Source organism: Brassica napus, chromosome A3 (genome assembly GCF_020379485.1).
Source record: "Brassica napus cultivar Da-Ae chromosome A3, Da-Ae, whole genome shotgun sequence".
NCBI lineage: Eukaryota > Viridiplantae > Streptophyta > Magnoliopsida > Brassicales > Brassicaceae > Brassica > Brassica napus.
In genome coordinates, this window is record NC_063436.1 from 35,487,177 (window position 1) to 35,511,317 (window position 24,141).

General features: G+C 46.0%; 33 non-coding genes and 1 pseudogene across 33 annotated transcripts; all 34 read right to left on the reverse strand.

The window, feature by feature from the left end:
* Positions 1–347: 347 nt before the first annotated feature.
* On the reverse strand, positions 348–466 carry LOC125607408. Its single transcript, XR_007338567.1, has one exon. It is a non-coding gene; the product is annotated as a 5S ribosomal RNA (ribosomal RNA).
* A 379-nt stretch (positions 467–845) lies between these two features.
* LOC125607409 lies at positions 846–964 on the reverse strand. Its single transcript, XR_007338568.1, has one exon. It is a non-coding gene; the product is annotated as a 5S ribosomal RNA (ribosomal RNA).
* Positions 965–1,341: 377 nt separating this feature from the next.
* On the reverse strand, positions 1,342–1,460 carry LOC125607410. Its single transcript, XR_007338569.1, has one exon. It is a non-coding gene; the product is annotated as a 5S ribosomal RNA (ribosomal RNA).
* Positions 1,461–1,838: 378 nt separating this feature from the next.
* On the reverse strand, positions 1,839–1,957 carry LOC125607451. The gene has a single exon (XR_007338610.1). It is a non-coding gene; the product is annotated as a 5S ribosomal RNA (ribosomal RNA).
* A 7,577-nt stretch (positions 1,958–9,534) lies between these two features.
* Positions 9,535–9,651, reverse strand: LOC125607643 (annotated as a pseudogene).
* Positions 9,652–10,025: 374 nt separating this feature from the next.
* On the reverse strand, positions 10,026–10,144 carry LOC125607461. The gene has a single exon (XR_007338620.1). It is a non-coding gene; the product is annotated as a 5S ribosomal RNA (ribosomal RNA).
* Positions 10,145–10,524: 380 nt separating this feature from the next.
* Positions 10,525–10,643, reverse strand: LOC125607454. Its single transcript, XR_007338613.1, has one exon. It is a non-coding gene; the product is annotated as a 5S ribosomal RNA (ribosomal RNA).
* A 379-nt stretch (positions 10,644–11,022) lies between these two features.
* Positions 11,023–11,141, reverse strand: LOC125607468. The gene has a single exon (XR_007338626.1). It is a non-coding gene; the product is annotated as a 5S ribosomal RNA (ribosomal RNA).
* A 380-nt stretch (positions 11,142–11,521) lies between these two features.
* On the reverse strand, positions 11,522–11,640 carry LOC125607514. The gene has a single exon (XR_007338673.1). It is a non-coding gene; the product is annotated as a 5S ribosomal RNA (ribosomal RNA).
* A 378-nt stretch (positions 11,641–12,018) lies between these two features.
* On the reverse strand, positions 12,019–12,137 carry LOC125607453. Its single transcript, XR_007338612.1, has one exon. It is a non-coding gene; the product is annotated as a 5S ribosomal RNA (ribosomal RNA).
* A 379-nt stretch (positions 12,138–12,516) lies between these two features.
* On the reverse strand, positions 12,517–12,635 carry LOC125607411. Its single transcript, XR_007338570.1, has one exon. It is a non-coding gene; the product is annotated as a 5S ribosomal RNA (ribosomal RNA).
* Positions 12,636–13,012: 377 nt separating this feature from the next.
* On the reverse strand, positions 13,013–13,131 carry LOC125607497. The gene has a single exon (XR_007338656.1). It is a non-coding gene; the product is annotated as a 5S ribosomal RNA (ribosomal RNA).
* A 378-nt stretch (positions 13,132–13,509) lies between these two features.
* Positions 13,510–13,628, reverse strand: LOC125607413. Its single transcript, XR_007338572.1, has one exon. It is a non-coding gene; the product is annotated as a 5S ribosomal RNA (ribosomal RNA).
* Positions 13,629–14,004: 376 nt separating this feature from the next.
* Positions 14,005–14,123, reverse strand: LOC125607471. Its single transcript, XR_007338629.1, has one exon. It is a non-coding gene; the product is annotated as a 5S ribosomal RNA (ribosomal RNA).
* A 378-nt stretch (positions 14,124–14,501) lies between these two features.
* Positions 14,502–14,620, reverse strand: LOC125607506. Its single transcript, XR_007338665.1, has one exon. It is a non-coding gene; the product is annotated as a 5S ribosomal RNA (ribosomal RNA).
* Positions 14,621–14,998: 378 nt separating this feature from the next.
* Positions 14,999–15,117, reverse strand: LOC125607455. Its single transcript, XR_007338614.1, has one exon. It is a non-coding gene; the product is annotated as a 5S ribosomal RNA (ribosomal RNA).
* Positions 15,118–15,496: 379 nt separating this feature from the next.
* Positions 15,497–15,615, reverse strand: LOC125607452. Its single transcript, XR_007338611.1, has one exon. It is a non-coding gene; the product is annotated as a 5S ribosomal RNA (ribosomal RNA).
* A 374-nt stretch (positions 15,616–15,989) lies between these two features.
* LOC125607480 lies at positions 15,990–16,108 on the reverse strand. The gene has a single exon (XR_007338637.1). It is a non-coding gene; the product is annotated as a 5S ribosomal RNA (ribosomal RNA).
* A 378-nt stretch (positions 16,109–16,486) lies between these two features.
* LOC125607481 lies at positions 16,487–16,605 on the reverse strand. The gene has a single exon (XR_007338639.1). It is a non-coding gene; the product is annotated as a 5S ribosomal RNA (ribosomal RNA).
* A 379-nt stretch (positions 16,606–16,984) lies between these two features.
* On the reverse strand, positions 16,985–17,103 carry LOC125607414. Its single transcript, XR_007338573.1, has one exon. It is a non-coding gene; the product is annotated as a 5S ribosomal RNA (ribosomal RNA).
* A 377-nt stretch (positions 17,104–17,480) lies between these two features.
* On the reverse strand, positions 17,481–17,599 carry LOC125607415. The gene has a single exon (XR_007338574.1). It is a non-coding gene; the product is annotated as a 5S ribosomal RNA (ribosomal RNA).
* A 376-nt stretch (positions 17,600–17,975) lies between these two features.
* On the reverse strand, positions 17,976–18,094 carry LOC125607416. The gene has a single exon (XR_007338575.1). It is a non-coding gene; the product is annotated as a 5S ribosomal RNA (ribosomal RNA).
* A 376-nt stretch (positions 18,095–18,470) lies between these two features.
* On the reverse strand, positions 18,471–18,589 carry LOC125607417. Its single transcript, XR_007338576.1, has one exon. It is a non-coding gene; the product is annotated as a 5S ribosomal RNA (ribosomal RNA).
* Positions 18,590–18,965: 376 nt separating this feature from the next.
* LOC125607418 lies at positions 18,966–19,084 on the reverse strand. The gene has a single exon (XR_007338577.1). It is a non-coding gene; the product is annotated as a 5S ribosomal RNA (ribosomal RNA).
* Positions 19,085–19,464: 380 nt separating this feature from the next.
* Positions 19,465–19,583, reverse strand: LOC125607419. Its single transcript, XR_007338578.1, has one exon. It is a non-coding gene; the product is annotated as a 5S ribosomal RNA (ribosomal RNA).
* A 377-nt stretch (positions 19,584–19,960) lies between these two features.
* On the reverse strand, positions 19,961–20,079 carry LOC125607420. The gene has a single exon (XR_007338579.1). It is a non-coding gene; the product is annotated as a 5S ribosomal RNA (ribosomal RNA).
* Positions 20,080–20,456: 377 nt separating this feature from the next.
* On the reverse strand, positions 20,457–20,575 carry LOC125607421. Its single transcript, XR_007338580.1, has one exon. It is a non-coding gene; the product is annotated as a 5S ribosomal RNA (ribosomal RNA).
* A 374-nt stretch (positions 20,576–20,949) lies between these two features.
* LOC125607422 lies at positions 20,950–21,068 on the reverse strand. Its single transcript, XR_007338581.1, has one exon. It is a non-coding gene; the product is annotated as a 5S ribosomal RNA (ribosomal RNA).
* Positions 21,069–21,447: 379 nt separating this feature from the next.
* On the reverse strand, positions 21,448–21,566 carry LOC125607449. The gene has a single exon (XR_007338608.1). It is a non-coding gene; the product is annotated as a 5S ribosomal RNA (ribosomal RNA).
* A 377-nt stretch (positions 21,567–21,943) lies between these two features.
* LOC125607424 lies at positions 21,944–22,062 on the reverse strand. Its single transcript, XR_007338583.1, has one exon. It is a non-coding gene; the product is annotated as a 5S ribosomal RNA (ribosomal RNA).
* A 376-nt stretch (positions 22,063–22,438) lies between these two features.
* On the reverse strand, positions 22,439–22,557 carry LOC125607425. The gene has a single exon (XR_007338584.1). It is a non-coding gene; the product is annotated as a 5S ribosomal RNA (ribosomal RNA).
* Positions 22,558–22,935: 378 nt separating this feature from the next.
* On the reverse strand, positions 22,936–23,054 carry LOC125607426. Its single transcript, XR_007338585.1, has one exon. It is a non-coding gene; the product is annotated as a 5S ribosomal RNA (ribosomal RNA).
* A 377-nt stretch (positions 23,055–23,431) lies between these two features.
* On the reverse strand, positions 23,432–23,550 carry LOC125607488. The gene has a single exon (XR_007338647.1). It is a non-coding gene; the product is annotated as a 5S ribosomal RNA (ribosomal RNA).
* Positions 23,551–23,928: 378 nt separating this feature from the next.
* LOC125607427 lies at positions 23,929–24,047 on the reverse strand. Its single transcript, XR_007338586.1, has one exon. It is a non-coding gene; the product is annotated as a 5S ribosomal RNA (ribosomal RNA).
* Positions 24,048–24,141: the final 94 nt, after the last annotated feature.

Below are 24,141 nucleotides of genomic sequence, written 5' to 3' on the forward strand. Positions count from 1 at the left end.
CTTTTCTCGGCCAATCCAAGTGTAAGGCCGTGGTGCCCACATGATTTTCTTGCCGTTTTGTTTCGAGCGAAAAAGTGCGTCGAGGTTAATGGTGTTAAGAAAGCATCAAAAACACCCTGAGAATCCGCTTTCGATCTTTTTTACGTGCCTTAACTTTCTGCAGCCCGTTTGAGGGTCAAAACGGCTGAATTTGAGCCCGAAAAATTGCGCCGTCTATTCACCGCCCATTGTGGATTCTGGGGCTTTCCGAAATGGTGCTATGGGCGACGTAGTTCCTCACGGTTCAAAAGTTATGAGGTTTTCAAGTTTGACTCGTTTTAGGCTGAAAAAAAAAAAAAAAATAAAAAGGAGTGCAACACGAGGACTTCCCGGGAGGTCACCAATCCTAGTACTACTCTCGCCCAAGCACGCTTCACTGCGGAGTTCTGATGGGATCCGGTGCATTAGTGCTGGTATGATCGCACCCGTCAGTACATCACTCTCGTTTCTATATATCCTTTTCTCGGCCAATCCAAGTGCAAGGCCGTGGGGCCCACATGATTTTCTGGCCGTTTCTTTTCGAGCCAAAAAGTGCGTCGAGGTTAATGGTGTTAAGAAAGCATCAAAAACACCCTGAGAATCCGCTTTCGATCTTTTTTACGTGCCATAACTTTCTGCAGCCCGTTTGAGGGTCAAAACGGCTGAATTTGAGCCCGAAAAATTACGCCGTCTAATCACCGCCCATCGTGGATTCTGGGGCTTTCCGAAATGGTGCTATGGGCGACGTAGTTCCTCACGGTTCAAACGTTATGAGGTTTTCAAGTTTAGACTCGTTTTAGGAAGAAAAAAAAGTAAAAAAATAAAAAGGAGTGCAACACGAGGACTTCCCGGGAGGTCACCAATCCTAGTACTACTCTCGCCCAAGCACGCTTCACTGCGGAGTTCTGATGGGATCCGGTGCATTAGTGCTGGTATGATCGCACCCGTCAGTACATCACTCTCGTTTCTATATATCCTTTTCTCGGCCAATCCAAGTGCAAGGCCGTGGGGCCCACATGATTTTCTGGCCGTTTCTTTTCGAGCCAAAAAGTGCGTCGAGGTTAATGGTGTTAAGAAAGCATCAAAAACACCCTGAGAATCCGCTTTCGATCTTTTTTACGTGCCATAACTTTCTGCAGCCCGTTTGAGGGTCAAAACGGCTGAATTTGAACCCAAAAATTACGCCGTCTATTCACCGCCCATTGTGGATTCTGGGGCTTTCCGAAATGGTGCTATGGGCGACGTAGTTCCTCACGGTTCAAAAGTTATGAGGTTTTCAAGTTTAGACTCGTTTTAGGCTGAAAAAAAATAAAAAAATAAAAAGGAGTGCAACACGAGGACTTCCCGGGAGGTCACCAATCCTAGTACTACTCTCGCCCAAGCACGCTTCACTGCGGAGTTCTGATGGGATCCGGTGCATTAGTGCTGGTATGATCGCACCCGTCAGTACATCACTCTCGTTTCTATATATCCTTTTCGCGGCCAATCCAAGTGCAAGGCCGTGGGGCCCACATGATTTTCTGGCCGTTTTGTTTCGAGCGAAAAAGTGCGTCGAGGTTAATGGTGTTAAGAAAGCATCAAAAACACCCTGAGAATCCGCTTTCGATCTTTTTTACGTGCCATAACTTTCTGCAGCCCGTTTGAGGGTCAAAACGGCTGAATTTGAGCCCGAAAAATTACGCCGTCTAATCACCGCCCATCGTGGATTCTGGGGCTTTCCGAAATGGGGCTATGGGCGACGTAGTTCCTCACGGTTCAAAAGTTATGAGGTTTTCAAGTTTGGACTCGTTTTAGGCTGAAAAAAAAATAAAAAAAAAAAAGGAGTGCAACACGAGGACTTCCCGGGAGGTCACCAATCCTAGTACTACTCTCGCCCAAGCACGCTTCACTGCGGAGTTCTGATGGGATCCGGTGCATTAGTGCTGGTATGATCGCACCTGTCAGTACATCACTCTCGTTTCTATATTTCCTTTTCGCAGCCAATCCAAGTGCAAGGCCGTGGGGCCCACATGATTTTCTGGCTGTTTTGTTTTGAGCGAAAAAGTGCGTCGACGTTAATGGTGTTAAGAAAGTATCAAAAACACCCTGAGAATCCTCTTTCGATCTTTTTTACGTGCCATAACTTTCTGCAGCCCGTTTGAGGGTCAAAATAGCTGAATTTGAGCCCGAAAGTTACGCCGTCTAATCACCGCCCATCGTGGATTCTGGGGCTTTCCGAAATGATGCTATGGGCGACGTAGTTCCTCACGGTTCAAAAGTTATGAGGTTTTCAAGTTTGGACTCGTTTTAGGCTGAAAAAAAAGTAAAAAAATAAAAAGGAGTGCAACACGAGGACTGTGGGAACCGAAATTTGCACTGTCGATTTCCGTTTAAATAAGGAAACTAGGAAAACCCTAATTTCCCAGAGGTCCCGTATCTCTGCGAGAGCCAACGACAAGTGATCGAATATATGCGGAAATCATGAAAAGATAACAAACGAGTTTAGAGAAAACAGTAGATCTTATTTCGAGTCCGCGTAAGAGCGTTCCGATCATTACAAGGGATCATAAAAGCTTTGGCCGTAAAGGCTGTCAGCGAGTTACTTAGTTCTAGCAGCAAAAAAGCTCAAACCTAGTTGAGTCGCAGCTCGATAACAAAAGACGAAAAAGATATATAAAAGGTTTTTGATTGATTTCGGACTGAACCTTGTTAAAGGCTGCCTACGTACCCCTTTCGAGGATCAAGCCGAACATAGTTCAATTGATAGAGCTGGACAAGAGATCGAACTGCCTGGGCGAGTTCGTCTAGTAATTGAGTGCCAGTCATAGAAACCGAACTTGTCGAGAATAAAGCCTAAAGTTTCTAAGTGCAGAGAATTCCGAATCTAAAAAGTTCTCTCTCATGCCTCTCGTCTAGGACTCCTTATATACTAGCTCCAAGGTTGGTTTACCGTTTGGGCCGTCTTCCGACTCGAAACGTTTATTACGACTTCTTTCGATAAAGAACGAACTTTCCGCGGTTTTTACCGCAAAGTTTGATTGATGTCTTAGAATGGTCGGAAGACATGAACTGAGTTCGCTACGGTCTTCGGGAGATAGCATAGCGACCGAGCATCCGTAGCGACCGAGCTTGGCTCGAGCTCAGTCGCTACGTAGGGACCGAGCGGGACGGACGCTCGGTCGCTACGTAGCGACCGAGCTTGGCTCGAGCTCGGTCGCTACGTAGCGACCGAGCTTGGCTCGAGCTCGGTCGCTGCGTAGCGACCGAGCGGGACGGATGCTCGTTAGAACCATGAGCTTACAGCCTGGCAAGTTAGGCAAGTAAGGTGAGTTAGGCGTAATTAATGGTTGAAAAGGTCAGTGGTAAATGGTCTTCTCGCTCTTCTAAAAATAGAACGCGATAAGATTGGGGCTGCGCCTTATGACGGCTGCCTACGTACCCTTGTTGAAGGGATCAAGCCTTTCGTAGTTCGTCTTGGAGTTAAGGATCTTATGACTAGTTTTCTAGTGAGACCTTTATGGTCTAGTTTTTATGTAGCGGTTATAAGGCGTGTTCCTGCCGATGGCATTTTGTATGGATGTAGAAGGAAAACTACGAGTTGTCATCTCGTAATCTAACTCTGTGTGAATTGATATATCCGTAATCTGTTTCGAGAGTTTTCCGCAGTGTGTAAACTTGCGGGATTTCTAAAGATTCTCGAATATTGGCAAAGAGACAAATTTTGGGATCTCGTATCAGGGTGTTTGATACTATGCCTAGAGATGTTAGAGACCAGTGCGCTGGGTTTAGGGCAAGACCTAGGTTTACTCCTGGTTTTAGAGGGTGCGATGACTAATTCGACTTACGTATCCCGTTTCAGTTTCATCCTGATTCCATACCGATTTAAAGTCTGCGATAGGTTCTCGGCTTATACGACTTGTATGGTTGGAATCGAGCATCTCTCCGGAGATCGGAAGTGCTGGACCAAAATTTTGGATTTCTTTTATAGCGCTATTATCCTTGTGTCGGATGTACGAGAGTCATCTCTATGAGATGGCTAAGTCTGTTTAGGACGTTGAGAGTTTGTTGTGATCAGCAACAAACTTAATGGTAAAAAATACCGTTTCGAGTCTTCGCGAAGGATATGTTTTGAGAAGATGTTAGTGCGTATGACTGTCTGGTCTTCCAAGAAAATGTTTTTATCGAGGAAGGAAATTTCGTCGAAGAACGAATCTTCAGGCGTCTGCGACGTCTCGCGATGCTGAAGATTTGTTATTCTTTCGTATGCCGCATTTCGGGCTTGAAATGTTCGCGGGCTTGTAGATGTCTCGCGATCTTGCAAGGGTTTAGTCTTAGCCCTGCGTTTGAGAAACATTCTGGTTTGACTACGAATGTTCGCAGCCAAAATTGTTGTTCCTGTTTGGATGCTAATAGTTTTATTTGCGATCGAGGAATTATGACTGAGGTGTCATGTAAATTTGTCCATGGGAACAGGTGTTTTCCTTCATAGTGTTTTGTGAAGTGTTGGCCTTCCGAGATCTATTTCGTGGATTCTTTAGGATGTTTCGTATAGCTCTAGAAGCTTTGTTACGAATTTTTCCTTACATGCCGCGTATTACGGTTAAAACGTTGCGGGCTTGTAGGAGCGTTTTGAACTTGGTCAATGTTCGAAAAGTTTAGATTTTCCGTTAACCGTTTGGTTGTTAGGACTTAGTTTCGTTACGGAAAATTTATCATATGATTTCCGACTGTGGGCTATATGATAATTTATCATATCATATAACCGGTTTTACGAAGGTTGTAAATCATTGATATGTATACATATGTCAAAGTAGCGTTGTTTCTGCGGGTTTTACAAGAAACGTTCCTGCTGTGATTTTGATCTTAGGTGAAAGTTGCTTGGAGTTACTCATGGAGTGTTACCGAAGTTTATTTAAATACGATCTAGTCGCAGAACGTTTTTCATAGGTTTTTTGAGAGGATTCTCATGACACATTCGTTTCTTGAACGAATTGGTCAACCAGAGGTGGATCTAGCTAACCATCGGGAGGAAAGTGCTCCTTTTAACGTGCACGATGCTACATCTATTCTCGAGTTTTCTTCGTCGCAAATGTTTTCGATGCTTTTCTGTGACTTACTTGGTACAACGGAAACTGAAAGAAATGCTTTGGTGATTGAAGATTTCTCGTAAAAAATTTTTAAAACGAAACTAGCTTTCTGAAGCCGGAAAAGGCTTCAATATTTTGGCTAATCGTCGAGTTTCAGTTTGATATTGGTACAAGTTTTCTGTACGCATGATTGCGACAAGAAATGATGTATAGTTTTTGAGATTATGTTCATGATCATCTGGATATGTTGCTAGCGTTTAGACGAATATTAAGATTGTCGTTTGCCTATTCTTGACGATTTGCAGAAGTTTTTGAAGTTTGGGAGTATACGAGTATAGTATACGTACCTTCTCCCCTTTTTTTTACGAAAGAAAACGGTTGAACCGATACTTTGAAAGGTTGTGTACGTTTCTTCTTCTGATGTTTGGAATGATCGATAATTCGGGACGATTTATAGACGACGCTTGGACTGTGATTTGGTTGTTTCTAAGTTGACGACTTGGGATATGTCGGTTCCGAGAAAATTGCCAGAAATGAATCGGTTTTAAGATGACGTTCATGTCTCTAACTTTTTCTCTCTTTAGGAAGCGAGCTTGATATGCGTGGCGATCGTTTCTCGACTTTTGGAGAGTTTAGATCGGTTTGCAAGATCATGATGAACAATTATGGAACAATATATCGAGACAGGAAAAATCGCTTAAAACTTAGTTCGCTAGACTATCCGCCTAGGTTTTACGTTCCCTAAAGTTCTATGGCAGCCTTAAAGTAATTTCCTACGAAAATTCCAAGTCTGATTACAAAAATTTCAAGTCGGAAATACCTTAGTTCTCTCGAAGATGCAGTTTTGTTTCTTCTCAGTTTTGCTTGCTCATTTCTCTTTCTTCTTCTCGTGTATGTTCGCCATTTCCGATATTGGTGTTTATCCTTTGAAACTTGACATTTATTTTCCGAACTTGACTGTTATCTTCTCCTTAGATACGACGTCACAAAAAAAAGGTTCAACGTAATCGTATAGTTAAGGCGGCTAAGGTGTTAAGTTAACCGTTGCCGTTTTATACGATTAATCTGAATCCATGCGAGAAAACAGGTCTTTGCGGTTTTTTTTTTATCATAAAGTCTCAATGGTAACTTCAATCGAGGCGAAACAAGAGACGTTTCGATCGAGATTCGAAAGTGAACGCAAAGATGGAGGTAGGGCGAGCAGGAAAAAGCCAAGGAGTTTAAGATGAGTTTTACTTGTTTTTGTCGTAAAATCTCAACGGAAACTCCGATTGAGACAAAACGAAAAGCGTTTCGATGAGGATTCAAAGGAGAACGCAAAGGAGGACCCCTTTGAGGCCTGATAGGTCGCTATAGCGAGTGAGGATGTCATCTCGGTCGCTATAGCGAGTGGAAGGGAGCCAAAACGAGTCCAACTTGATTTCGTCGTAAATTCTCGACGGAAACTCCGATTGAGACGAAACGAAAAGCGTTTCGATGAAGATACAAAGGAGAACGTAAAGGAGGACCCCTTTGAGGCCTGACGGGTCGCTATAGCGAGTGAGGATGTCATCTCGGTCACTATAGCGAGTGAAAGGCAGCCAAGACGAGTCCAACTTGTTTTCGTCGTAAATTCTCGACGGAAACTCCGATTGAGACGAAATGAAAAGCGTTTCGACGAGGATTCAAAAGAGAACCCAAAGGAGGACCTTTCTGAGGCCTTACAGGTCGCTACGTAGCGACTGACAGTCTGACAGGTCGCTACGTAGCGACTGGAAGCAAGCCAAGAAGAGTCCTACTTGTTTTCATCGTAAAATCTCAACGGAAACTCCGATTGAGACGAAACGAAATGCGTTTCGACGAGGATTCAAAAGAGAATCCAAAGGAGGACCTTTCTGAGGCCTTACAGGTCGCTACGTAGCGACTGACAGTCTGACAAGTCGCTACGTAGTGAGTGGAAGCAAGCCAAGAAGAGTCCTACTTGTTTTCGTCGTAAAATCTCAACGGAAACTCCGATTGAGATGAAACGAAAAGCGTTTCGATGAGGATTCAAAAGAGAACCCAAAGGAGGACCTTTCTGAGGCCTTACAAGTCGCTATGTGGCGAGTGGAGAGTTGGCTTGAGCTCGGTTGCTACGTAGCGACCGAGCGGTGTGCGTGCTCGGTCGCTATGCAGCGACCGAGCAGTGTGTGTGCTCGGTCGCTACGTAGCGACCGAGCAGCGTGTGCGTGCTCGGTCGCTATGTAGCGACCGAGCAGTGTGTGCGCTCGGTCGCTACGTAGCGACCGAGCAGTGTGTGCGCTCGGTCGCTACGTAGCGACCGAGCAGCGTGTGCGCTCGGTCGCTACGTAGCGACCGAGCCGTGTGGGTGCTCGGTCACTACGTAGTGACCGAGCAGCGTGTGCGTGCTCGGTCGCTACGTAGCGACTGAGCAGCGTGTGCATGCTCGGTCGCTACGTAGCGACCGAGCCGTGTGTGTGCTCGGTCGCTACGTAGCGACCGAGCAGCGTGTGCGTGCTCGGTCGCTACGTAGCGACCGAGCAGTGTGCGTATGCTCGGTCGCTACGTAGCGACCGAGCCGTGTGCGTGCTCGGTTGCTACGTCGCGACCGAGCAGTGTGCGTGCTCGGTCGCTATGTAGCGGCCGAGCTGTGTAATCGTTTCTGTTGTGTTTCCTTTTTCGGCGATTAACCTAGGGGTTTTTCAACGGTTTTTGGGAGAACAAGTTTTATCCTTCCGAAATGTCAACCAAAAACGTGTTTTGGTAAAACCCTTACCCATCGAGATTTCTTTTGTTCGATAATGAGCCAAACTCACGGGGTTTGATAAGATTTATCGTTTCCCTTTACGTTTAGAAAGAGAAATCGCGAGCTTGTTTTAGTGCTCTTCCTGTGGCGGAAGGTCGTAGCAAGGCTTTCAATTTTGTTGAATATAGGAGCAGTCAGTGCTGCGAGTTTGTCTTTCATATATCCAGACATAGTTTCGATCAAGCGTTTTGTGGCCATGAGTAAGAGTAATTCGTAACCCCCCCTCCTTCTAGCGCCAAACTGTGGGAACCGAAATTAGCACTGTCGATTTCCGTTTAAATAAGGAAACTGGAAAACCCTAATTTCCCAGAGGTCCCGGATCTCTGTGAGAGCCAACGACAAGTGATCGAATATATGCGGAAATCATGAAAAGATAACAAACGAGTTTAGAGAAAACAGTAGATCTTATTTCGAGTCCGCGTAAGAGCGTTGCGATCATTACAAGGGATCATAAAAGCTTTGGCCGTAAAGGCTGTCAGCGAGTTATTAGTTCTAGCAGCATAAAAGCTCAAACCTAGTTGAGTCGCAGCTCGATAACAAAAGATGAAAAAGATATATAAAAGGTTTTTGATTGATTTCGGACTGAACCTTGTTAAAGGCTGCCTACGTACCCCTTTCGAGGATCAAGCCGAACGTAGTTCAATTGATAGAGCTGGACAAGAGATCGAACTGCCTGGGCGAGTTCGTCTAGTAATTGAGTGCCAGTCATAGAAACCGAACTTGTCGAGAATAAAGCCTAAAGTTTCTAAGTGCAAAGAATTCCGAATCTAAAAAGTTCACTCTCATGCCTCTCGTCTAGGACTCCTTATATACTAGCTCCAAGGTCGTTTACGCTTTTACTCTTCTGCCCTTAAGCCGTCATAGCATAAAATGGAGATATTCCATTTTTCCGATCTTCGTATATATCCTCAAAATTTCGTATTTATCCGCGGAAACTTGACATTTATCCTTCCTTGCGCGCCAAGCGTAAACCGTCATACGGTTTATGGGCTTTTGGTTAAGAAATCGTAAGTTGGGCCTCGACTCATGTCTTAGGTCCCTTTGGGCCGTCTTCCGACTCGAAACGTTTATTACGACTTCTTTCGATAAAGAACGAACTTCCCGCGATTTTTACCGCAAAGTTTGATTGATGTCTTAGAATGGTCGGAAGACATGAACTGAGTTCACTACGGTCTTCGGGAGATAGCATCGTAGGATAGACGAGAATGCATGAATTGGTGTTGTATCAACGTTTCAGAAGAGTTCGGTCGCTACGTAACGACCGAACAGAACGCACGCTTGGTCGCTACGTAGCGAGCGAGAGGGACGGACGCTCGGTCGCTACGTAGCGACTGAGCTTGGCTCGAGCTTGGTCGCTGCGTAGCGACCAAGCGGGACGGATGCTCGCTCGCTACGTAGCGACCGGGCTGTGTGCATGCTTGGTCGCCGCGTATCGATCGAGCTTGGCTTGTCCGTGGTCCGATTGCTGTACTCGAGCTTGTCCGCGGCCGAATTGGATACATGTTTGTTTCCTTCGGACAATCAGTATTTAGTGGTTCGATTGAGATTTGAACAAGATTTTACCACAATGCTCTTTGTAAAGATATCTTTACGAAGATTACTTTTTCTTAAAAATGTTAATGTTGATTTTTACGGACTTTTAGACATTGATTCCGTCGTGACCGATTTTGACCCCAACAAGGACTTCCCGAGAGGCCACCAATCCTAGTACTACTCTCGCCCAAGCACGCTTCACTGCAGAGTTCTGATGGGATCCGGTGCATTAGTGCTGGTATGATCACACCCGTCAGTACATCACTCTCGTTTCTATATATCATTTTTGCGGCCAATCCAAGCGCAAGACCGTGGGGCCCACATGATTTTCTGGCCGTTTTGTTTCGAGCGAAAAAGTGCGTCGACGTTAATGGTGTTAAGAAAGCATCAAAAACACCCTGAGAATCCGCTTTCGATCTTTTTTACGTGCCATAACTTTCTGCAGCCCGTTTGAGGGTCAAAACAGCTGAAATTGAGCCCGAAAAACTACGCCGTCTAATCACCGCCCATCGTGGATTCTCGGGCTTTCCGAAATGGGGCTATGGGCAACGTAGTTCCTCACGGTTCAAAAGTTATGAGGTTTTCAAGTTTGGACTCGTTTTAGGCTGAAAAAAAAATAAAAAGGAGTGCAACACGAGGACTTCCCGGGAGGTCACCAATCCTAGTACTACTCTCGCCCAAGCACGCTTCACTACGGAGTTCTGATGGGATCCGGTTCATTAGTGCTGGTATGATCGCACCCGTCAGTACATCACTCTCGTTTCTATATATCCTTTTCACGGCCAATCCAAGTGCAAGGCCGTGGGGCCCACATGATTTTCTGGCCGATTTGTTTCGAGCGAAAAAGTGCGTCGAGGTTAATGGTGTTAAGAAAGCATCAAAAACACCCTGAGAATCCGCTTTCGATCTTTTTTACGTGCCATAACTTTCTGCAGCCCGTTTGAGGGTCAAAACGGCTGAATTTGAGCCCGAAAAATTACGCCGTCTAATCACCGCCCATCGTGGATTCTCGGGCTTTCCGAAATGGGGCTATGGGCAACGTAGTTCCTCACGGTTCAAAAGTTATGAGGTTTTCAAGTTTGGACTCGTTTTAGGCTGAAAAAAAAATAAAAAAAATAAAAAGGAGTGCAACACGAGGACTTCCCGGGAGGTCACCAATCCTAGTACTACTCTCGCCCAAGCACGCTTCACTGCGGAGTTCTGATGGGATCCGGTGCATTAGTGCTGGTATGTTCGCACCCATCAGTACATCACTCTCGTTTCTATATATCCTTTTTGCGGCCAATCCAAGTGCAAGGCCGTGGGGCCCACATGATTTTCTGGCCGTTTTGTTTCGAGCGAAAAAGTGCGTCGACGTTAATGGTGTTAGGAAAGCATCAAAAACACCCTGAGAATCCGCTTTCGATCTTTTTTACGTGCCATAACTTTCTGCAGCCCGTTTGAGGGTCAAAACGGCTGAATTTGAGCTCGAAAAATTACGCCGTCTAATCACCGCCAATCGTGGATTCTGGGGCTTTCCGAAATGGTGCTATGGGCGACGTAGTTCCTCACGGTTCAAAAGTTATGAGGTTTTCAAGTTTGGACTCGTTTTAGGCTGAAAAAAAAGTAAAAGAATAAAAAGGAGTGCAACACGAGGACTTCCCGGGAGGTCACCAATCCTAGTACTACTCTCGCCCAAGCACGCTTCACTGCCGAGTTCTGATGGGATCCGGTGCATTAGTGCTGGTATGATCGCACCCGTCAGTACATCACTCTCGTTTCTATATATCCTTTTCTCGGCCAATCCAAGTGTAAGGCCGTGGTGCCCACATGATTTTCTTGCCGTTTTGTTTCGAGCGAAAAAGTGCGTCGAGGTTAATGGTGTTAAGAAAGCATCAAAAACACCCTGATAATCCGTTTTCGATCTCTTTTACGTGCCTTAACTTTCCGCATCCCGTTTGAGGGTCAAAACGGCTAAATTTAAGCCCGGAAAATTGCGCCGTCTATTCACCGCCCATTATGTTTTCTAGGGCTTTCCGAAATAGTGCTATAGGCGACGTAGTTCCTCACGGTCCAAAAGTTATGAGGTTTTCAAGTTTAGACTCGTGTTAAACTAAAAAAAAAAATTAAAAAATAAAAAGGGATGAAACGCGAGGACTTCCCGGGAGGTCACCAATCCTAGTACTACTCTCGCCCAAGCACGCTTCACTGCAGAGTTCTGATGGGATCCGGTGCATTAGTGCTGGTATGATCGCACCCGTCAGTACATCACTCTCGTTTCTATATATCATTTTCTCGGCCAATCCAAGTGCAAGGCCGTGGGGCCCACATGATTTTCTTGCCTTTTTGTTTCGAGCGAAAAAGTGCGTCGAGGTTAATGGCGTTAAGAAAGCATCAAAAACACCCTGAGAATCCGCTTTCGATCTTTTTTACGTGCCATAACTTTCTGCAGCCCGTTTGATGGGCAAAACGGCTAAATTTGAACCCGAAAAATTACGCCGTCTAGTCACCGCCCATTATGGATTCTGGGGCTTTTTGAAATGGTGCTATGGGCGACGTAGTTCCTCACGGTTCAAAAGTTATGAGGTTTTCAAGTTTTGACTCGTTTTAGGCTGAAAAAAAATAAAAAAATAAAAAGGAGTGCAAAACGAGGACTTCCCGGGAGGTCACCAATCCTAGTACTACTCTCGCCCAAGCACGCTTCACTGCAGAGTTCTGATGGGATCCGGTGCATTAGTGCTGGTATGTTCGCACCCATCAGTACATCACTCTCGTTTCTATATATCCTTTTTGCGGCCAATCCAAGTGCAAGGCCGTGGGGCCCACATGATTTTCTGGCCGTTTTGTTTCGAGCGAAAAAGTGCGTCGACGTTAATGGTGTTAGGAAAGCATCAAAAACACCCTGAGAATCCGCTTTCGATCTTTTTTACGTGCCATAACTTTCTGCAGCCCGTTTGAGGGTCAAAACGGCTGAATTTGAGCTCGAAAAATTACGCCGTCTAATCACCGCCAATCGTGGATTCTGGGGCTTTCCGAAATGGTGCTATGGGCGACGTAGTTCCTCACGGTTCAAAAGTTATGAGGTTTTCAAGTTTGGACTCGTTTTAGGCTGAAAAAAAAGTAAAAAAATAAAAAGGAGTGCAACACGAGGACTTCCCGGGAGGTCACCAATCCTAGTACTACTCTCGCCCAAGCACGCTTCACTGCGGAGTTCTGATGGGATCCGGTGCATTAGTGCTGGTATGATCGCACCCGTCAGTACATCACTCTCGTTTCTATATATCCTTTTCGCGGCCAATCCAAGTGTAAGGCCGTGGGGCCCACATGATTTTCTTGCCGTTTTGTTTCGAGCGAAAAAGTGCGTCGAGGTTAATGGTGTTAAGAAAGCATCAAAAACACCCTGAGAATCCGTTTTCGATCTTTTTTAGGTGCCTTAACTTTCCGCAGCCCGTTTCAGGGTCAAAACGGCTAAATTTAAGCCCGGAAAATTGCGCCGTCTATTCACCGCCCATTATGTTTTCTAGGGCTTTCCGAAATGGTGCTATGGGCGACGTAGTTCCTCACGGTTCAAAAGTTATGAGGTTTTCAAGTTTAGACTCGTTTTAGGCTAAAAAAAAAATTAAAAATAAAAAGGATGAAACGCGAGGACTTCCCGGGAGGTCACCAATCCTAGTACTACTCTCGCCCAAGCACGCTTCACTGCGGAGTTCTGATGGGATCCGGTGCATTAGTGCTGGTATGATCGCACCCGTCAGTACATCACTCTCGTTTCTATATATCATTTTCTCGGCCAATCCAAGTGCAAGGCCGTGGGGCCCACATGATTTTCTTGCCTTTTTGTTTCGAGCGAAAAAGTGCGTCGAGGTTAATGGTGTTAAGAAAGCATCAAAAACACCCTGAGAATCCGCTTTCGATCTTTTTTACGTGCCATAACTTTCTGCAGCCCGTTTGAGGGTCAAAACGGCTGAATTTGAACCCGAAAAATTACGCCGTCTAGTCACCGCCCATTATGGATTCTGGGGCTTTCCGAAATGGTGCTATGGGCGACGTAGTTCCTCACGGTTCAAAAGTTATGAGGTTTTCAAGTTTTGACTCGTTTTAGGCTGAAAAAAAATAAAAAAATAAAAAGGAGTGCAACACGAGGACTTCCCGGGAGGTCACCAATCCTAGTACTACTCTCGCCCAAGCACGCTTCACTGCGGAGTTCTGATGGGATCCGGTGCATTAGTGCTGGTATGATCGCACCCGTCAGTACATCACTCTCGTTTCTATATATCCTTTTCTCGGCCAATCCAAGTGCAAGGCCGTGGGCCCACATGATTTTCTGGCCGTTTTGTTTCGAGCGAAAAAGTGCGTCGACGTTAATGGTGTTAAGAAAGCATCAAAAACACCCTGAGAATCGGCTTTCGATCTTTTTTACGTTCCTTAACTTTCTGCAGCCCGTTTGAGGGTAAAACGGCTGAATTTGAACCCGAAAAATTACGCCGTCTAGTCACCGCCCATTATGGATTATGGGGCTTTCCGAAATGGTGCTATGGGCGACGTAGTTCCTCACGGTTCAAAAGTTATGTGGTTCTCAAGTTTAGACTAGTTTTAGGCTGAAAAAAAATTAAAAAATAAAAAGGAGTGCAACACGAGGACTTCCCGGGAGGTCACCAATCCTAGTACTACTCTCGCCCAAGCACGCTTCACTGCGGAGTTCTGATGGGATCTGGTGCATTAGTGCTGGAATGATCGCACCCGTCAGTACATCACTCTCGTTTCTATATATCATTTTCTCGGCCAATCCAAATGTAAGGCCGTGGGGCCCACATGATTTTCTTGCCGTTTTGTTTCGAGTGAAAGAGTGCGTCGAGGTTAATGGTGTTAAGAAAGCATCAAAAACACCCTGAGAATCCGTTTTCGATCTTTTATATGTGCCTTAACTTTCCGCAGCCCGTTTGAGGGTCAAAACGGCTGAATTTGAGCCTGAAAAATTGCACCGTCTATTCATCCCCCATTATGGATTCTGGGGCTTTCCGAAATGGTTCTATGGGCGACGTAGTTCCTCACGGTTCAAAAGTTATGAGGTTTTCAAGTTTCGACTCGTTTTAGGATGAAAAAAAATAAAAAAATAAAAAGTAGTGCAACACGAGGACTTCCCGGGAGGTCACCAATCCTAGTACTACTCTCGCCCAAGCACGCTTCACTGCGGAGTTCTGGTGGAATCCGGTGCATTAGTGCTGGTATGATCGCACCCGTCAGTACATCACTCTCGTTTCTATATATCCTTTTCGCGGCCAATCCAAGTGCAAGGCCGTGGGGCCCACATGATTTTCTGGCCGTTTTGTTTCGAGCGAAAAAGTGCGTCGAGGTTAATGGTGTTAAGAAAGCATCAAAAACACCCTGAGAATCCGCTTTCGATCTTTTTTACGTGCCATAACTTTCTGCAGCCCGTTTGAGGGTCAAAACGGGTGAATTTGAACCCGAAAAATTACGCCGTCTATTCATCGCCCATTGTGGTTTCTGGGGATTTCCGAAATGGTGCTATGGGCGACGTAGTTCTTCACGGTTCAAAAGTTATGAGGTTTTCAAGTTTGGATTCGTTTTAGGATGAAAAAAATAAAAAAAATAAAAAGTAGTGCAACACGAGGACTTCCCGGGAGGTCACCAATCCTAGTACTACTCTCGCCCAAGCACGCTTCACTGCGGAGTTCTGATGGGATCCGGTGCATTAGTGCTGGTATGATCGCACCCGTCAGTACATCACTCTCGTTTCTATATATCCTTTTCTCGGCCAATCCAAGTGCAAGGCCGTGGGGCCCACATGATTTTCTGACCGTTTCTTTTCGGGCCAAAAAGTGCGTCGAGGTTAATGGTGTTAAGAAAGCATCAAAAACACCCTGAGAATCCGCTTTCGATCTTTTTACGTGCCATAACTTTCTGCAGCCCGTTTGAGGGTTAAAACGGCTGAATTTGAACCCGAAAAATTACGCCGTCTAGTCACCGCCCATTGTGGATTCTGGGGCTTTCCGAAATGGTGCTATGGGCGACGTAGTTCCTCACGGTTCAAAAGTTATGAGGTTTTCAAGTTTAGACTCGTTTTAGGCTGAAAAAAAAAATAAAAAAATAAAAAGGAGTGCAACACGAGGACTTCCCGGGAGGTCACCAATCCTAGTACTACTCTCGCCCAAGCACGCTTCACTGCGGAGTTCTGATGGGATCTGGTGCATTAGTGCTGGTATGATCGCACCCGTCAGTACATCACTCTCGTTTCTATATATCCTTTTCTCGGCCAATCCAAGTGTAAGGCCGTGGGGCCCACATGATTTTCTTGCCGTTTTGTTTCGAGCGAAAAAGTGCGTCGAGGTTAATGGTGTTAAGAAAGCTTCAAAACACCCTGAGAATCCGTTTCGATCTTTTTAACGTGCCTTAACTTTCCGCAGCCCGTTTGAGGGTCAAAACGGCTGAATTTGAGCCCGAAAAAATTGCGCCGTCTATTCATCGCCCATTGTGGTTTCTGGGGCTTTCCGAAATGGTGCTATGGGCGACGTAGTTCCTCACGGTTCAAAAGTTATGAGGTTTTCAAGTTTAGACTCGTTTTAGGCTGAAAAAAAAAAAAATAAAAAGGAGTGCAACAGGAGGACTTCCCGGGAGGTCACCAATCCTAGTACTACTCTCGCCCAAGCACGCTTCACTGCGGAGTTCTGATGGGATCCGGTGCATTAGTGCTGGTATGATCGCACCCGTCAGTACATCACTCTCGTTTCTATATATCTTTTTCGCGGCCAATCCAAGTGCAAGGCCGTGGGGCCCACATGATTTTCTGACCGTTTCTTTTCGAGCCAAAAAGTGCGTCGAGGTTAATGGTGTTAAGAAAGCATCAAAAACACCCTGAGAGTCCGCTTTCGATCTTTTTTACGTGCCATAACTTTCTGCAGCCCGTTTGAGGGTCAAAACGGCTGAATTTGAACCTGAAAAATTGCGCCGTCTATTCATCGCCCATTGTGGATTCTGGGGCTTTCCGAAATGGTGCTATGGGCGACGTAGTTCCTCACGGTTCAAAAGTTATGAGGTTTTCAAGTTTGGACTCGTTTTAGGCTGAAAAAAAATAAAAAAATAAAAAGGAGTGCAACAGGAGGACTTCCCGGGAGGTCACCAATCCTAGTACTACTCTCGCCCAAGCACGCTTCACTGCGGAGTTCTGATGGGATCCGGTGCATTAGTGCTGGTATGATCGCACCCGTCAGTACATCACTCTCGTTTCTATATATCCTTTTCTCGGCCAATCCAAGTGCAAGGCCGTGGGGCCCACATGATTTTCTTGCCGTTTTGTTTCGAGTGAAAAAGTGCGTCGAGGTTAATGGTGTTAAGAAAGCATCAAAAACACCCTGAGAATCCGCTTTCGATCTTTTTTACGTGCCTTAACTTTCTGCAGCCCGTTTGAGGGTCAAAACGGCTGAATTTGAGCCCGAAAAATTACGCCGTCTAGTCACCGCCCATTATGGATTCTGGGGCTTTCCGAAATGGTGCTATGGGCGACGTAGTTCCTCACGGTTCAAAAGTTATGAGGTTTTCAAGTTTAGACTCGTTTTAGGCTGAAAAAAAAATAAAAAAATAAAAAGGAGTGCAACACGAGGACTTCCCGGGAGGTCACCAATCCTAGTACTACTCTCGCCCAAGCACGCTTCACTGCGGAGTTCTGATGGGATCCGGTGCATTAGTGCTGGTATGATCGCACCCGTCAGTACATCACTCTCGTTTCTATATATCCTTTTCTCGGCCAATCCAAGTGCAAGGCCGTGGGGCCCACATGATTTTCTGGCCGTTTTGTTTCGAGCGAAAAAGTGCGTCGAGGTTAATGGTGTTAAGAAAGCATCAAAAACACCCTGAGAATCCGCTTTCGATCTTTTTTACGTGCCATAACTTTCTGCAGCCCGTTTGAGGGTCAAAACGGCTGAATTTGAGCCCGAAAAATTGCGCCGTCTATTCACCGCCCATTGTGTTTCTGGGGCTTTCCGAAATGGTGCTATGGGCGACGTAGTTCCTCACGGTTCAAAAGTTATGAGGTTTTCAAGTTTGGACTCGTTTTAGGCTGAAAAAAAATAAAAAAATAAAAAGGAGTGCAACACGAGGACTTCCCGGGAGGTCACCAATCCTAGTACTACTCTCGCCCAAGCACGCTTCACTGCGGAGTTCTGATGGGATCCGGTGCATTAGTGCTGGTATGATCGCACCCGTCAGTACATCACTCTCGTTTCTATATATCCTTTTCGCGGCCAATCCAAGTGCAAGGCCGTGGGGCCCACATGATTTTCTGGCCGTTTTGTTTCGAGCGAAAAAGTGCGTCGAGGTTAATGGTGTTAAGAAAGCATCAAAAACACCCTGAGAATCCGCTTTCGATCTTTTTTACGTGCCATAACTTTCTGCAGCCCGTTTGAGGGTCAAAACGGCTGAATTTGAGCCCGAAAAATTACGCCGTCTAGTCACCGCCCATTATGGATTCTGGGGCTTTCCGAAATGGTGCTATGGGCGACGTAGTTCCTCACGGTTCAAAAGTTATGAGGTTTTCAAGTTTGGACTCGTTTTAGGCTGAAAAAAAAATAAAATAAAAAGGAGTGCAACACGAGGACTTCCCGGGAGGTCACCAATCCTAGTACTACTCTCGCCCAAGCACGCTTCACTGCGGAGTTCTGATGGGATCCGGTGCATTAGTGCTGGTATGATCGCACCCGTCAGTACATCACTCTCGTTTCTATATATCCTTTTCTCGGCCAATCCAAGTGCAAGGCCGTGGGGCCCACATGATTTTCTGGCCGTTTTGTTTCGAGCGAAAAAGTGCGTCGAGGTTAATGGTGTTAAGAAAGCATCAAAAACACCCTGAGAATCCGCTTTCGATCTTTTTTACGTGCCATAACTTTCTGCAGCCCGTTTGAGGGTCAAAACGGCTGAATTTGAGCCCGAAAAATTACTCCGTCTAGTCACCGCCCATTGTGGATTCTGGGGCTTTCCGAAATGGTGCTATGGGCGACGTAGTTCCTCACGGTTCAAAAGTTATGAGGTTTTCAAGTTTGGACTCGTTTTAGGCTGAAAAAAAAAAAAAATAAAAAGGAGTGCAACACGAGGACTTCCCGGGAGGTCACCAATCCTAGTACTACTCTCGCCCAAGCACGCTTCACTGCGGAGTTCTGATGGGATCCGGTGCATTAGTGCTGGTATGATCGCACCCGTCAGTACATCACTCTCGTTTCTATATATCCTTTTCGGCCAATCCAAGTGCAAGGCCGTGGGGCCCACATGATTTTCTGGCCGTTTTGTTTCGAGCGAAAAAGTGCGTCGAGGTTAATGGTGTTAAGAAAGCATCAAAAACACCCTGAGAATCCGCTTTCGATCTTTTTTACGTGCCTTAACTTTCCGCAGCCCGTTTGAGGGTCAAAACGGCTGAATTTGAGCCCGAAAAATTGCGCCGTCTATTCACCGCCCATTATGGATTCTGGGGCTTTCCGAAATGGTGCTATGGGCGACGTAGTTCCTCACGGTTCAAAAGTTATGAGGTTTTCAAGTTTGGACTCGTTTTAGGCTGAAAAAAAATAAAAAAATAAAAAGGAGTGCAACACGAGGACTTCCCGGGAGGTCACCAATCCTAGTACTACTCTCGCCCAAGCACGCTTCACTGCGGAGTTCTGATGGGATCCGGTGCATTAGTGCTGGTATGATCGCACCCGTCAGTACATCACTCTCGTTTCTATATATCCTTTTCTCGGCCAATCCAAGTGTAAGGCCGTGGGGCCCACATGATTTTCTTGCCGTTTTGTTTCGAGCGAAAAAGTGCGTCGAGGTTAATGGTGTTAAGAAAGCATCAAAAACACCCTGAGAATCCGTTTTCGATCTTTTTTACGTGCCTTAACTTTCCGCAGCCCGTTTGAGGGTCAAAACGGCTGAATTTGAGCCCGAAAAATTACGCCGTCTATTCACCGCCCATTATGGATTCTGGGGCTTTCCGAAATGGTGCTATGGGCGACGTAGTTCCTCACGGTTCAAAAGTTATGAGGTTTTCAAGTTTAGACTCGTTTTAGGCTGAAAAAAAAATAAAAAAAATAAAAAGGAGTGCAACACGAGGACTTCCCGGGAGGTCACCAATCCTAGTACTACTCTCGCCCAAGCACGCTTCACTGCGGAGTTCTGATGGGATCCGGTGCATTAGTGCTGGTATGATCGCACCCGTCAGTACATCACTCTCGTTTCTATATATCCTTTTCTCGGCCAATCCAAGTGCAAGGCCGTGGGGCCCACATGATTTTCTGGCCGTTTTGTTTCGAGCGAAAAAGTGCGTCGAGGTTAATGGTGTTAAGAAAGCATCAAAAACACCCTGAGAATCCGCTTTCGATCTTTTTTACGTGCCATAACTTTCCGCAGCCCGTTTGAGGGTCAAAACGGCTGAATTTGAGCCCAAAAATTACGCCGTCTATTCACCGCCCATCGTGGATTCTGGGGCTTTCCGAAATGGTGCTATGGGCGACGTAGTTCCTCACGGTTCAAAAGTTATGAGGTTTTCAAGTTTGGACTCGTTTTAGGCTGAAAAAAAATAAAAAAATAAAAAGGAGTGCAACACGAGGACTTCCCGGGAGGTCACCAATCCTAGTACTACTCTCGCCCAAGCACGCTTCACTGCGGAGTTCTGATGGGATCCGGTGCATTAGTGCTGGTATGATCGCACCCGTCAGTACATCACTCTCGTTTCTATATATCCTTTTCTCGGCCAATCCAAGTGCAAGGCCGTGGGGCCCACATGATTTTCTGGCCGTTTTGTTTCGAGCGAAAAAGTGCGTCGAGGTTAATGGTGTTAAGAAAGCATCAAAAACACCCTGAGAATCCGCTTTCGATCTTTTTTACGTGCCATAACTTTCTGCAGCCCGTTTGAGGGTCAAAACGGCTGAATTTGAGCCCGAAAATTACGCCGTCTATTCACCGCCCATCGTGGATTCTGGGGCTTTCCGAAATGGTGCTATGGGCGACGTAGTTCCTCACGGTTCAAAAGTTATGAGGTTTTCAAGTTTGGACTCGTTTTAGGCTGAAAAAAAAATAAAAAATAAAAAGGAGTGCAACACGAGGACTTCCCGGGAGGTCACCAATCCTAGTACTACTCTCGCCCAAGCACGCTTCACTGCGGAGTTCTGATGGGATCCGGTGCATTAGTGCTGGTATGATCGCACCCGTCAGTACATCACTCTCGTTTCTATATATCCTTTTCTCGGCCAATCCAAGTGCAAGGCCGTGGGGCCCACATGATTTTCTTGCCGTTTTGTTTCGAGCGAAAAAGTGCGTCGAGGTTAATGGTGTTAAGAAAGCATCAAAAACACCCTGAGAATCCGCTTTCGATCTTTTTTACGTGCCATAACTTTCTGCAGCCCGTTTGAGGGTCAAAACGGCTGAATTTGAGCCCGAAAAATTACGCCGTCTATTCACCGCCCATTGGATTCTGGGGCTTTCCGAAATGGTGCTATGGGCGACGTAGTTCCTCACGGTTCAAAAGTTATGAGGTTTTCAAGTTTGACTCGTTTTAGGCTGAAAAAAAATAAAAAATAAAAAGGAGTGCAACACGAGGACTTCCCGGGAGGTCACCAATCCTAGTACTACTCTCGCCCAAGCACGCTTCACTGCGGAGTTCTGATGGGATCCGGTGCATTAGTGCTGGTATGATCGCACCCGTCAGTACATCACTCTCGTTTCTATATATCCTTTTCTCGGCCAATCCAAGTGCAAGGCCGTGGGGCCCACATGATTTTCTTGCCGTTTTGTTTCGAGCGAAAAAGTGCGTCGAGGTTAATGGTGTTAAGAAAGCATCAAAAACACCCTGAGAATCCGCTTTCGATCTTTTTTACGTGCCTTAACTTTCCGCAGCCCGTTTGAGGGTCAAAACGGCTGAATTTGAGCCCGAAAAATTGCGCCGTCTATTCACCGCCCATTATGGATTCTGGGGCTTTCCGAAATGGTGCTATGGGCGACGTAGTTCCTCACGGTTCAAAAGTTATGAGGTTTTCAAGTTTAGACTCGTTTTAGGCTGAAAAAAAAATAAAAAAATAAAAAGGAGTGCAACACGAGGACTTCCCGGGAGGTCACCAATCCTAGTACTACTCTCGCCCAAGCACGCTTCACTGCGGAGTTCTGATGGGATCCGGTGCATTAATGCTGGTATGATCGCACCCGTCAGTACATCACTCTCGTTTCTATATATCCTTTTCTCGGCCAATCCAAGTGCAAGGCCGTGGGGCCCACATGATTTTCTGGCCGTTTTGTTTCGAGCGAAAAAGTGCGTCGAGGTTAATGGTGTTAAGAAAGCATCAAAACACCCTGAGAATCCGCTTTCGATCTTTTTTACGTGCCATAACTTTCTGCAGCCCGTTTGAGGGTCAAAACGGCTGAATTTGAGCCCGAAAAATTACGCCGTCTATTCACCGCCCATCGTGGATTCTGGGGCTTTCCGAAATGGTGCTATGGGCGACGTAGTTCCTCACGGTTCAAAAGTTATGAGGTTTTCAAGTTTGGACTCGTTTTAGGCTGAAAAAAAAAAAAAAAATAAAAAGGAGTGCAACACGAGGACTTCCCGGGAGGTCACCAATCCTAGTACTACTCTCGCCCAAGCACGCTTCACTGCGGAGTTCTGATGGGATCCGGTGCATTAGTGCTGGTATGATCGCACCCGTCAGTACATCACTCTCGTTTCTATATATCCTTTTCGGCCAATCCAAGTGCAAGGCCGTGGGGCCCACATGATTTTCTGGCCGTTTTGTTTCGAGCGAAAAAGTGCGTCGAGGTTAATGGTGTTAAGAAAGCATCAAAAACACCCTGAGAATCCGCTTTCGATCTTTTTTACGTGCCATAACTTTCTGCAGCCCGTTTGAGGGTCAAAACGGCTGAATTTGAGCCCGAAAAATTACGCCGTCTATTCACCGCCCATCGTGGATTCTGGGGCTTTCCGAAATGGTGCTATGGGCGACGTAGTTCCTCACGGTTCAAAAGTTATGAGGTTTTCAAGTTTGGACTCGTTTTAGGCTGAAAAAAAATAAAAAAATAAAAAGGAGTGCAACACGAGGACTTCCCGGGAGGTCACCAATCCTAGTACTACTCTCGCCCAAGCACGCTTCACTGCGGAGTTCTGATGGGATCCGGTGCATTAGTGCTGGTATGATCGCACCCGTCAGTACATCACTCTCGTTTCTATATATCCTTTTCTCGGCCAATCCAAGTGCAAGGCCGTGGGGCCCACATGATTTTCTTGCCGTTTTGTTTCGAGCGAAAAAGTGCGTCGAGGTTAATGGTGTTAAGAAAGCATCAAAAACACCCTGAGAATCCATTTTCGATCTTTTTTACGTGCCTTAACTTTCCGCAGCCCGTTTGAGGGTCAAAACGGCTGAATTTGAGCCCGAAAAATTGCGCCGTCTATTCACCGCCCATTATGGATTCTGGGGCTTTCCGAAATGGTGCTATGGGCGACGTAGTTCCTCACGGTTCAAAAGTTATGAGGTTTTCAAGTTTAGACTCGTTTTAGGCTGAAAAAAAAATAAAAAAAATAAAGGAGTGCAACACGAGGACTTCCCGGGAGGTCACCAATCCTAGTACTACTCTCGCCCAAGCACGCTTCACTGCGGAGTTCTGATGGGATCCGGTGCATTAGTGCTGGTATGATCGCACCCGTCAGTACATCACTCTCGTTTCTATATATCCTTTTCTCGGCCAATCCAAGTGCAAGGCCGTGGGGCCCACATGATTTTCTTGCCGTTTTGTTTCGAGCGAAAAAGTGCGTCGAGGTTAATGGTGTTAAGAAAGCATCAAAAACACCCTGAGAATCCGCTTTCGATCTTTTTTACGTGCCTTAACTTTCCGCAGCCCGTTTGAGGGTCAAAACGGCTGAATTTGAGCCCAAAAAATTGCGCCGTCTATTCACCGCCCATTATGGTTTCTGGGGCTTTCCGAAATGGTGCTATGGGCGACGTAGTTCCTCACGGTTCAAAAGTTATGAGGTTTTCAAGTTTAGACTTGTTTTAGGCTGAAAAAAATAAAAAAATAAAAAGAAGTGCAAAACGAGGACTTCCCGGTAGGTCACCAATCCTAGTACTACTCTCGCCCAAGCACGCTTCACTGCGGAGTTCTGATGGGATCCGGTGCATTAGTGCTGGTATGATCGCACCCGTCAGTACATGACTCTCGTTTCTATATATCCTTTTCGCGGCCAATCCAAGTGCAAGGCCGTGGGGCCCACATGATTTTCTAGCCGTTTTGTTTCGAGCGAAAAAGTGCGTCGAGGTTAATGGTGTTAAGAAAGCATCAAAAACACCCTGAGAATCCGCTTTCGATCTTTTTTACGTGCCATAACTTTCTGCAGCCCGTTTGAGGGTCAAAACGGCTGAATTTGAGCCCGAAAAATTGCGCCGTCTATTCACCGCCCATTATGGATTCTGGGGCTTTCCGAAATGGTGCTATGGGCGACGTAGTTCCTCACGGTTCAAAAGTTATGAGGTTTTCAAGTTTGGACTCGTTTTAGGCTGAAAAAAAATAAAAAAATAAAAAGGAGTGCAACACGAGGACTTCCCGGGAGGTCACCAATCCTAGTACTACTCTCGCCCAAGCACGCTTCACTGCGGAGTTCTGATGGGATCCGGTGCATTAGTGCTGGTATGATCGCACCCGTCAGTACATCACTCTCGTTTCTATATATCCTTTTCGCGGCCAATCCAAGTGTAAGGCCGTGGGGCCCACATGATTTTCTTGCCGTTTTGTTTC